The sequence below is a fragment of the Silene latifolia genome, chromosome 8 (assembly GCF_048544455.1).
Source record: "Silene latifolia isolate original U9 population chromosome 8, ASM4854445v1, whole genome shotgun sequence".
Lineage (NCBI taxonomy): Eukaryota > Viridiplantae > Streptophyta > Magnoliopsida > Caryophyllales > Caryophyllaceae > Silene > Silene latifolia.
The window spans coordinates 98,338,252-98,349,702 of record NC_133533.1 but is presented as its reverse complement, the minus strand read 5'-3'; positions in this window follow the sequence as shown (position 1 = coordinate 98,349,702).

Below are 11,451 nucleotides of genomic sequence, written 5' to 3'. Positions count from 1 at the left end.
CATTTATTTTTAGGGTTATTTCATGAGAATGATCCAACCTAAGCCTCCTCTTCTCATATTAATCCCAACTAACATTTAACTGAGAATAATCCTATCTATTATACCATTTAACTTACAATGAACTCATGGAAGGGAAACCTGGACAACCGGTTTCCCTTGACCTTAATTAGTCAATTTGAACTTTGACTCTTCAATATTCATCCTTTTATCTCACCAAACACCAAAACCAAAAACCAAAAACCAGACCTCCCAAACCACCTCCATCACAAATCTCCTCATCTCCTCTGCCCACCCCGCCGTACACCCACCACCGAACTGATTCCCCATCGCCCATCTTCTGCCGCTGATTGCAGGTTATGTCAGAAGCGATTCACCACTTATAGTAACCCAACAATCTCCCCCAATTATCCCCCAAATCAAACAAAACCACCCAACCCACCTAATCGAATGCATTCACACCACCAAAAATGGAGGCAGACTACTACAACATTCTGAAAGTAAACCGAACCGCGGTCGGGTGAAGTTCTGCCGCGCACGGTGGTGCCAGTGGGTGGAGGAGTCATGGTGGCAGAGTATTATTTCGGTTTAAGCCTCAAGATGCGTCATTCGATTTCCACTCTCCATCAACAGACCTCCGTCGTTCTACTTCTCTAACCACCACTTATCTCCCCCGCCATCCTTCTCTATCCAAAGGTGGAGTCTCTTTCACACGAACTCCATTTTTCGCTGACCGAGACGATACTATTCGGTGACAATAATCCCGATAAAAATCAGAATGTGGAGGAAAGGGTTGACAATAGTAGTAAGGGGAAGTGGTAGGGTCATCATAAGGTTGAGCGGTAGAGGAGGAGTGGTGACGGTTGGTTTAGTGGTGTTAAACGGAGTCTTTATCATGATGATGTTGATAATGATTATTAAGGAAATAGAAGAATTAAAGAAGGAAGCAGGGAAAATAGAAAAAAAAGAAAAAAAAATGGCCCCACTCCATGACCTATTGAAAAATCGGTTATATCAGGTCAATTGTGGGATGAGTTCATTGTAAGTTAAATGGTGTAATAGGTAGGATTATTCTCAGTTAAACATTAGTTGGGATTAATATGAGAAGAGTGGGCTTAGGTTGGATTATTCTCATGAAAAAACCCTTATTTTTATTATAGTATATGGTTTCAAAGCAATTATCCAGGTTGAATGGTTGCATTATGAGGCCGGAAATAATCCTAAAGAAAATAACCAAGAATGTCCAATTAAGGCTTGTGGAGTTCATATTTGATACAATTTCGAACAGGGATACGGAGTGGGTCAAAACAATTGTTTTCTTGTAGTCAAAGAGTCTTTATTTCGAGGAGTTGTTTGTATGGAAGTGAGTAGGTTGTAATAGTGCGTGATTAATGAAATTTCTTACATTTCAACAAAAAAAAGAACACGTTAGAGAGGCTTGGAAATACGATTTTCATGAGCATTATAGGCTCTTAACACAGGAAAATGCTAAAGTTTTCACAAATATTGTGAGATCAATCGCTGACAACCTTAAGGATAATCAACCAAGGGAGTTAGAAATGGTGTTATAAGAGATGAAAAATTTCTCAACTCTACTCATAAGACTTTATCAAAAGATATAACCCAAGAGGTCATAAGCCATTTAGAACTATTAATTATTAAACATAATAGCTTGAATGAGTGTTTATGTAAGTTGTTGGATGATGGGTTCTAAGAAGTGAACGTTATGATTAATAAAGAAAGTATTAAGGGCTTGTCTAGAACTATTCATAATGGTTTTAGTGAGCCTATATCAAGGGACCCTTAACCTACTCATTCGAGAGTATTTGAGGCACCATACATGCATTCCGGCATCAGAAACCAGATGTATGAGCATGGTGAGTCATCAAGGCCTTTGGATAATAGTCAAAGTGCTTATGGTTATCAGCGCTGTGTATTGAAGATCGAGGTGTTAAGGGAGTAAATCCTTACAATGGTACTTGATCACCAGGGCCAACGATTGATGCCATTAGGAAGTCACCTAATAGTCAAGGTGGGTATCCTACACGAACGCTAACCCTGAAATGAGGAATGAGGGGCTTGAGGTTATTCGTCAAGGGATAACTGCGCTTAACCTGCACCATTTATGAACGATTGGATGGAAATTATAGGTGGACCTCAGAGCCTTAAAATTTCAGACATCATTCGAATGTTGGTAATGATGCTGGATTTAGCGATCCATATATCAATGGGCAAAACCTTAACTAGGCAGGCCTTAACAATCCCTATGCCATAGTAGGAGGCCGGAAACCATTTAACCAATTTTCCTAGGTCAAAATCTTGATCAAGGACAAGCCTATAACGCTGTTTCAATGATATTTATGGCGCAGGTTGAACATATGATAGAAAATTATATGAACGCTGGAAATCATAGGAAAAGGATTCATAGTGAGAAGCCTTATCCTCAATGGGTTGATAGATAATATCCATACTTACTAGGTTATATATAAGAATCCAGATTTTACCTTACTTTATGTGGATGGAAAAGTGTCAACCATGGAACATCTTACTCGTTTCACTAGTCAATGTAGAGAGGCTGTAAACAATGACTATTTAAAATTAAGATTAATTCTTAGTTATTTAACTAAGACAACGTTTAGTTGGTATGTCCATCTAGCGCCAATTCTATTCAAGATTGGAAAATAATGAAGAGTCAGTTCCACAACCACTTTACAAGAATTGATCCCGATATCACTATAAGTGATCTAACCAGAATTCAACAAAAAGCATGAGACCCTATAAATAATATTTTTTTATCTAGTTTTAAAAACTTTAAGATTAGTTGTCACTTCAATTTATTAAAAGGAAAATTCATAAGAATTGCTCAAGATGGATTGATCATTCCCTTTAGGAAACGGTCAATGGAATTAGTTTTAGGAATTTCATGGAACTAACTAAGTTATTTAGTAAGTCTGAATAAGTGTTTAGCGAAGAAAGACAACAAAAAACATAGATCATTCAATTATGTTAATATTGAACAAGAGGAGGAATTGTGTGAGTTTAACATAGCAGAAATTCCTAAAAGTCCTTTGTTTCAATGTATCCCACTAGATAAGAAATAAATTTATGCCTGTGGGGACTTGAAAAACACTAATAAAAGACTTTAACCTTTGACATAGCAAAGGGGAAGACATCTTTAGGCATTTATATGCAAACGATATTATAAGGGTTAATGAAATCATAAGATTTCTTTTGTACTAGAGATTAAAGGGAAAACGTTCTATATTTATGGCATTATACTAGATCTCATTCCACAACCAACTGTTTTGTATTTAGAAATGTCTTGCAAGACCTGATTGATTCTGGTCAGATCTTGTTTGTTAATGGAGAGAGTGTGAAAATAGAGAGGATGATCCATCCTTTCTCAGTATTAAACTTTGGATGCAATATGTTTGATATTAATGTCTTAAGTTATTAACTGAAGCTTAAATTTTTAAGAGGAAAGAGCGCATCGCTGATAGACAAGCACATGTTAGTCTTCCCAAAGATTGACAACAAATAATTGAAAGGCGTCCGTGTGTGGCATATGAAAGAACTTTATACCACCAATAAGTGTCAGACATTTAGGGCTTTTGTGGCCAATCAAGTTCAAAAGGGCAAGATAACCTTGCTTCCAGCAGACGGAGAATCGATGGATTTGGTAGGAGAAAGAAAGATTCAAGAGGGTGTAAAGGGAAGCCTATCAAAGAAGAAAAAGCCTAGACTTCTAAGACTTATAAAGAAGTCTTACTCGCTCATTGATTGATGTAGTTACTTGTTTGTGTGTGTCTTTAAGCTATTTTTAACTTGTTGACATGTGATGATACATATGATATTAATTGTCGGTCATATTGAGGAGCAGAGTTCCATTTCAGGTTAGCTTGATGCAGTGTTGAGGTTGCGGGTTGCGGGTTGCTTAGCTTGCTCAGGAAGGGGAGATCGAGATGACTTGCAATAATGTATCACCACTTAGTTTGACTTTATTATTGAGGTTTAGTTGATGAGTACATTCGATAAACATCTGACTTCCCCTATTTTAAATCAATCTGTTTTGTGTTTTTTTGAAAGAATTTGTAATTTGGTCTTTATTTAACTATTACCTAAGTTATGTTTTATCAATTTGGTATGTACTACCATGGGTTACTCCGTGATGATAACACGTCTTTTTATTCGCAAGTGCCATTTTAAGACTATTGAATAAATGAGTGTATGACAAGTAATGTAAAAAGAGCAAATTTTGAGTGATTTCTTTTTCATTTTAGGTGTTGATAAGAGCTTCAAAAAGTTATTATTTCATCTTACGTCATTAGTGGCTACATTGAAAGGTCAAAATTGATCCTTATCATGCGAATGAGAGCAACTACATCTTATGAGCATGACTGGTAAATAGGTGTACACGGCTTAGTGAGCTGGCTAGTAGTTAGTTACAATTAGTCAACTTGTATATAAACCTTGTGTTTTTTCACTCCTAACTTATCAATACAATAACAAACTTTATTTACCTTTTGTGTTTCCCTCCTCTATATTCTTCTTATACTCTGATAACTCAAGCTTCTTTACACCTTCATCAATGGCGGATCACTACATTTCATATGGTATCAGTCGCTAAGGCAACACGATCCTTCGGCTTTTCCTTCATTTATTTACATTTCTGGTGATCGTAATCTGGTTATTGGTGATCTTTCTCAAGTTTTTTTTCTCGCGTTTATTTTGCGATTATTTCTCTAATTGTTGAGGTAAATAGATCCTTTTCTGTTAATCGCTTCCACATATCTTCTTCAACACGTTCTTCCGCATCTTCTAGTACAAGTTATTCCTTCAATTACGTCTGGTCATTTTGCTTCGATTCTTGCTATTTTTATTAAAATCTTGCTATTTCAATGGCGATTGATTCTGAGAAATTTAATGCTACAACTCCTTCTGCTTATGCTTGTTTTGATGATCCTCTATACTTGAGTAATAATGAGTTAACTTCACTTTCTCTTGTTTCTACCAAATTTGATGGAACTAAATTCTTATCCTGGAAACGTGAAGCATATCTCACTTTAATTGCCAAAAATAAAGAAGGTTTTGTAGACGGTACTTGTAAAATGCCTCCTATTACTGATTCCAATCATCATGAGTGGATTATATATGATTACATGGTGTTAAAGTGGATTTCTAATTCACTAACTCCAGAAATTAAAGAAACTGTTGAATATGCTACATCTGCTAAGGAAATTTGGTCTGATTTGCTGGAACGTTATGGTCAAATGAATAACATTGACGTTTATCAGCTACGTACGGAATTATCTGGTATTTCACAAGACAATTCACCTGTAATAGAGTATTATAGCAAGTTAAAGCATACTTGGAAGACTCTTGATAGTGTTGATCCCATTTCTATGTGTACTTGTGGAGCTATGATTGCTTGTACTTGTCATCTTCTCAAGCGCTTGTTTTTTTAGGGAAACTCAGACCAAATTAATCCAGTATCTCATGAGATTAAATAGGGGTTATGAGACTGTCAAGACCAATGTCCTTTCCATGGAGCCCCTCCCTCCTCTCAATAAGGCTTATGCTCTGTTGCAGCAGGTTGAAAAGCAAAAGCAAGTAGTTGATGTTATTGATGTTCTGGTAGAAGCTAATGCTTATGCTTCTGCTAGACAACCTGATCTTAGACAAGGTCATTTTAAAAAGGCTAAGATTGAAGATAATACAACTCAGACTGTTGTCAAAAATTTTTCTCATTGTAAGAAAGAGGGTCATCTTGTAGAAAACTGTCATAGACTTATGACATGTAGTCATTGTGGAAAGAAAGGTCATATTAAGGATTATTGCTTTGATCTTAGAGCCCTCAACAATGCTGAGTATGGTGCTCAGTTCAATAGTACTGCTCCAGTTAGCAACTTCTTACAGACCATCAAATACATATTACCAGAATGGCAAGAATGTTTACAGACGTGCAGAATACAATGCAGATGTTATACAAGATGACTATTCTCCTTTGGATTTTAATGATGAAGGTTCAAAACCTGTTGCAGATGCCAATCATTACACTGACATTCCTTCCACTTCAAATTTTGGAGCTTCTTCTCTTTCTTCTAATCTTGATCCTGCATTGGTGCAAGGCATTGTTCACTCAATATGTCAGTAGATCTTAAAAGTTATGCCTGATCATTCTGCAAATACATCTTTGAACCTACTTCTCATGTTAATACTGTTCATACTCAGACTAATATGCTCACTTGGATTGTTGACACTGGGGCAAGTAATCATATGACTTCCAATGAATGTCTTTTATATGATGCTAGACTTTTTCATTATCCAGTGCATATTAGACTTCCAGATGGGATAATTAAAATTGTCCATAAAGCTGGTAAATTGAGATTAAATGCACATATAATTTTGCATAATGTTCTCATTGTTCCTGATTTTACAAAAAATCTACATTCTGTTGGGAAATTACTTGAAACTACAAAACTTTTAGTATATTTTACTGAAAATGCTTGCTATTTTCAGGACCTTTCAAGTAAGGTTAATCATGCTGAGGTAAGAAAGATAGCTGGCTTATATAGACTAATCATTTGTCCTGAAGATCTTAAGCACTATAATAAGAGTTGTGTTAGTACCACTGTTGTTTCTAGTTTCTCATGTAATGCAAATAAGACTAGTGTTGAATTGTTACATGTTAGGCTAGGTCATACTTCCAAAGACAAATTATGCAATGTAACAGAATTTCATATCATTTCTATGAAAGATTTTTTTTGTGAAACCGGTGCTTTGGCTAAACATCACATGCTTACCTTTCCTAGGAGTTCATCACATGCTTCTCAATATTTTGATCTTGTTCATATGGATCTTTGGGGTCCTTATAGGATTCCTAGTATCAATGGTGCTGAGCATTTTTTAACCATAGTTGATGATTGTTCAAGATGTACTTGGACATATTTGATGCAAAATAAACAGCAAGCTTATGGCATAATTTCTGGTTTTCTGAAATTTGTTCAAACCCAATTTAAGACTTGCATCAAAGTTATCAGAAGTGATCATGGGTCTGAATTTGTTAAAGATATTTGTGGGGCACTATTTGTTGAGAAGGGTATCATACATTAAATAAGTGTGGTGGGAAGGCCACAACAGAATGGTAGAGTTGAGAGGAAGCACAAACATTTGATTGAAACTGCTAGAGCATTAAGGATTCATGCTGGTTTGCCTATAAAATTCTGGGAAGACTTTATTTTGACAGCAATTTTTCTTATTAACAAAATGCCCACATTTATTCTTCATTGGAAATCTCCCTTTGAGGATTTACTCAAAGAAAAACCATCTTATGCTGATTTAAGAGTGTTTGGTTCTCTGTGTTAGGCTTCACAACTTGTCACTTTCAGAGATAAATTTGGTCCAAAAGCTAGGAGATGTTGATGGAAGGTCTCGTCGTGTCTCCCAATGAAACACATTTATATTCTCAACAAACAACTAGTTAGTGGTTAAGTCGAGGTCGATCCATGGGACGGTGTGCTTTGGGTTCTAAGTCTATCTATCTCAATTTATGCTAGTGTCACAATTGATTTGGGTTTGTAGTTGTGTTCTAGACTAATGCAAGCAATAAAGTAAAACAAGCAATAAAAGAAAGGATGTAAACAAATGACTAAAAGTACTAGGATATCATGGGTTCATATGGGATTCATGGGAGTTGATTATACAAACATGTTCTCAATTATGTAGTAAGCACTTATTGTTGTGATGGCATCGAGTTAGTGTATATCTTACAATCCCTAAGAAGGTTTGGGTCCCGGAGCCGAATCGATTAGATTGTACAATACCTACAAGTCGACTTAGTCCTTCCTATTCAACTATATGCATGGTCTAATGAGACTCAAGTTGCTTTATATGCTTACAAGCGTCATTGAAGAGGTAAAAACAAGGATTCATAGGCTCGCATTTCATCAAACATAACATGTGCATAAGTTGAAATCACAACAAGCAAGCAAATTAATTATGAAGACATATTAGATTAAGTATGAATCAACCCCATGTTGGTTTCCCTTAATTGCCCATTAATTCTAGCTAAAGAACTACTCACTCATTATCATGGGAAATATGTCATCAATGGTGTCAATCATCACAACAAGTATAAACATGATTAAAGAATGAGGAAATAAACAATAAAGAGTAAGGAGTAAAGGAATATACCAAACTTAAGATGATCCAAACAATAAAGCACAGAATAATAGAAGAAAACTTGATTGATTGATGAAGAGTTGTCAATTCTCCAATAATAACCCAATAGTCTTCAATTACCCAATAATAATAAATTTGAACAATGATTGAGGAAAGATTAATGTGGAATAATTGAGATTAATCTATTATAATCTACTCCTAATCTAATCTAAGAGAACTTGATTTATTCTAAGGGAACTTGGTCCTTTTGATTATTACAATTGGAGTATATATAGTAGTACATCATTAGGTTAAACAAGGGTAGATTAGTAAATAACAATGCTTAAGTGTTGAGTAGGGAATTGCAAGTCCCGAGGGAAATGCGCATATCATGTTGCTACTCCTACCACGATCCGCTCGGATCAGCTTGGAGCACGGCCAGTCTGTGAAGGAATCCGCTCGGATTGGCATCGGGACACCCGGATCATAGCGTTCTGAGACGCCCGTCTTGGGAGGAAGACGCTCGGATCATGGGGTTCTGAGACGCCCGTCTTGGGAGCAAGACGCTCGGATCACTGGGCAGAGTGATTCTCTTTTTTAATGTCTAACAATCCGCTCGTCTTTCAGGGGAGACGCTCGTCTAGGGACGCTCTTCTTGAGTCTCAGGACGCGCGGATTGGCGGACAGCTTGTCTATTTAAGCTCGGATTGTAAAACGGACGTCATTTTCTCATCCGGGCTCCTATTGGAGTTATTCAAAAGCCTAGACCACTTGATTTTTTGACGCCGTTTCATCTAGCATACTTTCAGAGCTAAAGGATTAACTCTTGGTTTGGTTCCGAGCAATTTCTTCTTGTAATGGCTTCCTTCTCGTCATCCTTGCTTTTTAGCCTATGATCCTTCTATATACTCTTTATTCCTACATCCTTGGTCATCATTCTTGCCTTCTCTTCATACTAGTCCATCCAAGATCGTCAACAAGCTTCCAAATATGCACGGGAGATGGGAATTCCGCCTCATTATCTCCTTTCCTATAAGACATATAAAATGCACTAGGAAAGCAAAATAGGAAGGAATTGACGGATAAAATGTCCATGAAATGCTATATTAGTATGCAAAATAGGTTCAATTAGGGGACTAAATGTGCCCGATTAAGAGTCAAATCAAACATCCCCAAACCGAACCTTTACTCGTCCCGAGTAAAGAGGTGACTAGAACTAGACCTTTATTTAAACTATCCTAGTAATATAACCGATGTGAGACAATTAGCGGGTCTCACTCCGCCCCTTCAACTCACAATAAGACATCCATGAGGTAAGGTGCCTTCTTGCAAGGCAAGATGAGGCTTGCCAAAATGGCGATACATCCAAGCATTAAGCACACAAAACAAGTAATGGATGCATCTTACAAAAGAATAGCCACTTTCCTCATCTAAGTGGCGGAACTCATCTGCAAGGGAAGCAATTTAAGGGTACACACTCCATTGTAGATATCATTTCTCTAAGCTACTAAGTCTAAGAGGATACCAACAAATCACCTCCAAGTTGTGTCAAACTAGGGTACCTTTGTCCACAATTGCTAAATGCTTTTGTAAAGAGTAGGCTCCCTATGGTGTTAGAAACACTGTAGGATCGCAGAATTCCCCCTCTTGCCTAGACAAGAAGAAGGGTCGTCCCCTCTCCACCATGTAACAAATAAGATCAATGGATAAAAGGGACCAAGATGTTTTTGAGTTTCACATTGGTAGTTTGCTTTTTGATTTGTTTTCTCCCCAATTTCTTGTGGCATTGAACTTTTTGAGAACATTTCTTTGCCATTTTTTATGTTTGGCAATTTCATACTTGGCAATTTCTTTTGCATTCTTTTTGAATATTTTCAAAGTCACCCTATTTTGTAGCAAGGGTACTTTTATTGAAGCATAGGAGTCTATTTTTGCTCCTCTTTTCATTTGATGCATTTTGCAAACATTTGACTTTGATTTTGGTACTTGAACTCAATTTGGAGATTTTTGTGCCCATTCCCTTTTTGTTGACAAAATATGATGATAGAAGTGTTAGAACGGTTGCATGGCTTCAAAGGTCACCTTGGAATAAACGGTAGCCAAGGAGTTATCACACCACAAGATACTCTTGACTAGACCTTAGTTCATGGGTCAAAAGATACTAGTATGACACATCCTAGGGTGTCTTGACGGTATTCTAGCAAACAAAGTCTCAAGGAGAAAAATTATCTACAAGGGCGTTATATACACTTGTCAAGCTTCCCAAATAGGCATTTTCACAAAACTTTTCTAACCATGCAACTACATGCCATGATGCAACTAACATATATACAACTCTAATGCATATGCTTCTATCAACTATTATGCCATATAATCTAAATGCAAAACTCCTAACAACATATTGGCTCATACCGCATCAATCAAAAGATAACCACATTGTCATTAACATATAAAAAGGAGGAAGGAGATTTGGAAAGATCATACCATGCGACCTTCTATTTCCTTCATGCCTCGAATGTGGCGTAGTCGACCCAATGTGATAAGAGTGTGAAAAAATAAACAAATATATACAATATATACAATTCTACACTATAAAGGAAAGAACATGTTTTTGGAATTTTTAAATTTTCAAATTTTTATGGATTTTGTTTTTATGAAATTAAAGAACATATTTTTGAGATTTTTCAAAAAATTTCAATTTTTATGTATTTTGGAATATAAATTCTCATCCCCCACTTTATTTTGGACATTGTCCTCAATGTACATGTAGGAGTAGGAATAAAAATGAAATACATGTTTTTGGATTTTTAAAGTTTTATGGAAATTGAAGTACAAATGCAATGATATGATATGAATGATTGCATGCTCTAACTAAATGCAATTCTATATGACATATATAACAAATGAAAGCAATCTAAACTATACTAAATGATGTATGTTTTCACCTATGATCAAACCTCCCCAAACCGATTTAAACACTATTTCTAGTGTAGAAAAGAATAGGATTGGTCATTAGTGACTAAGCATGAATGCAACTAACTATATGCAACTAACTATATGAATCATTTGAGATATATTACAATGCAACTATACTATGTGAACTAACTAATGTAAATGCAATATGAAATATAATACAAATGCAAGCTAAATGTATATGTATACAACTAAATGCAAGTGTAAATATAATGCAAAGTCAAAGTAAAGGGTATCTTACAAATGGTGGTTTGAGGGAGGACTCCACCAAACTCATTCCTTGTTGCCATGGTTATTGATGTTGTCCATGTTGCTCAATGC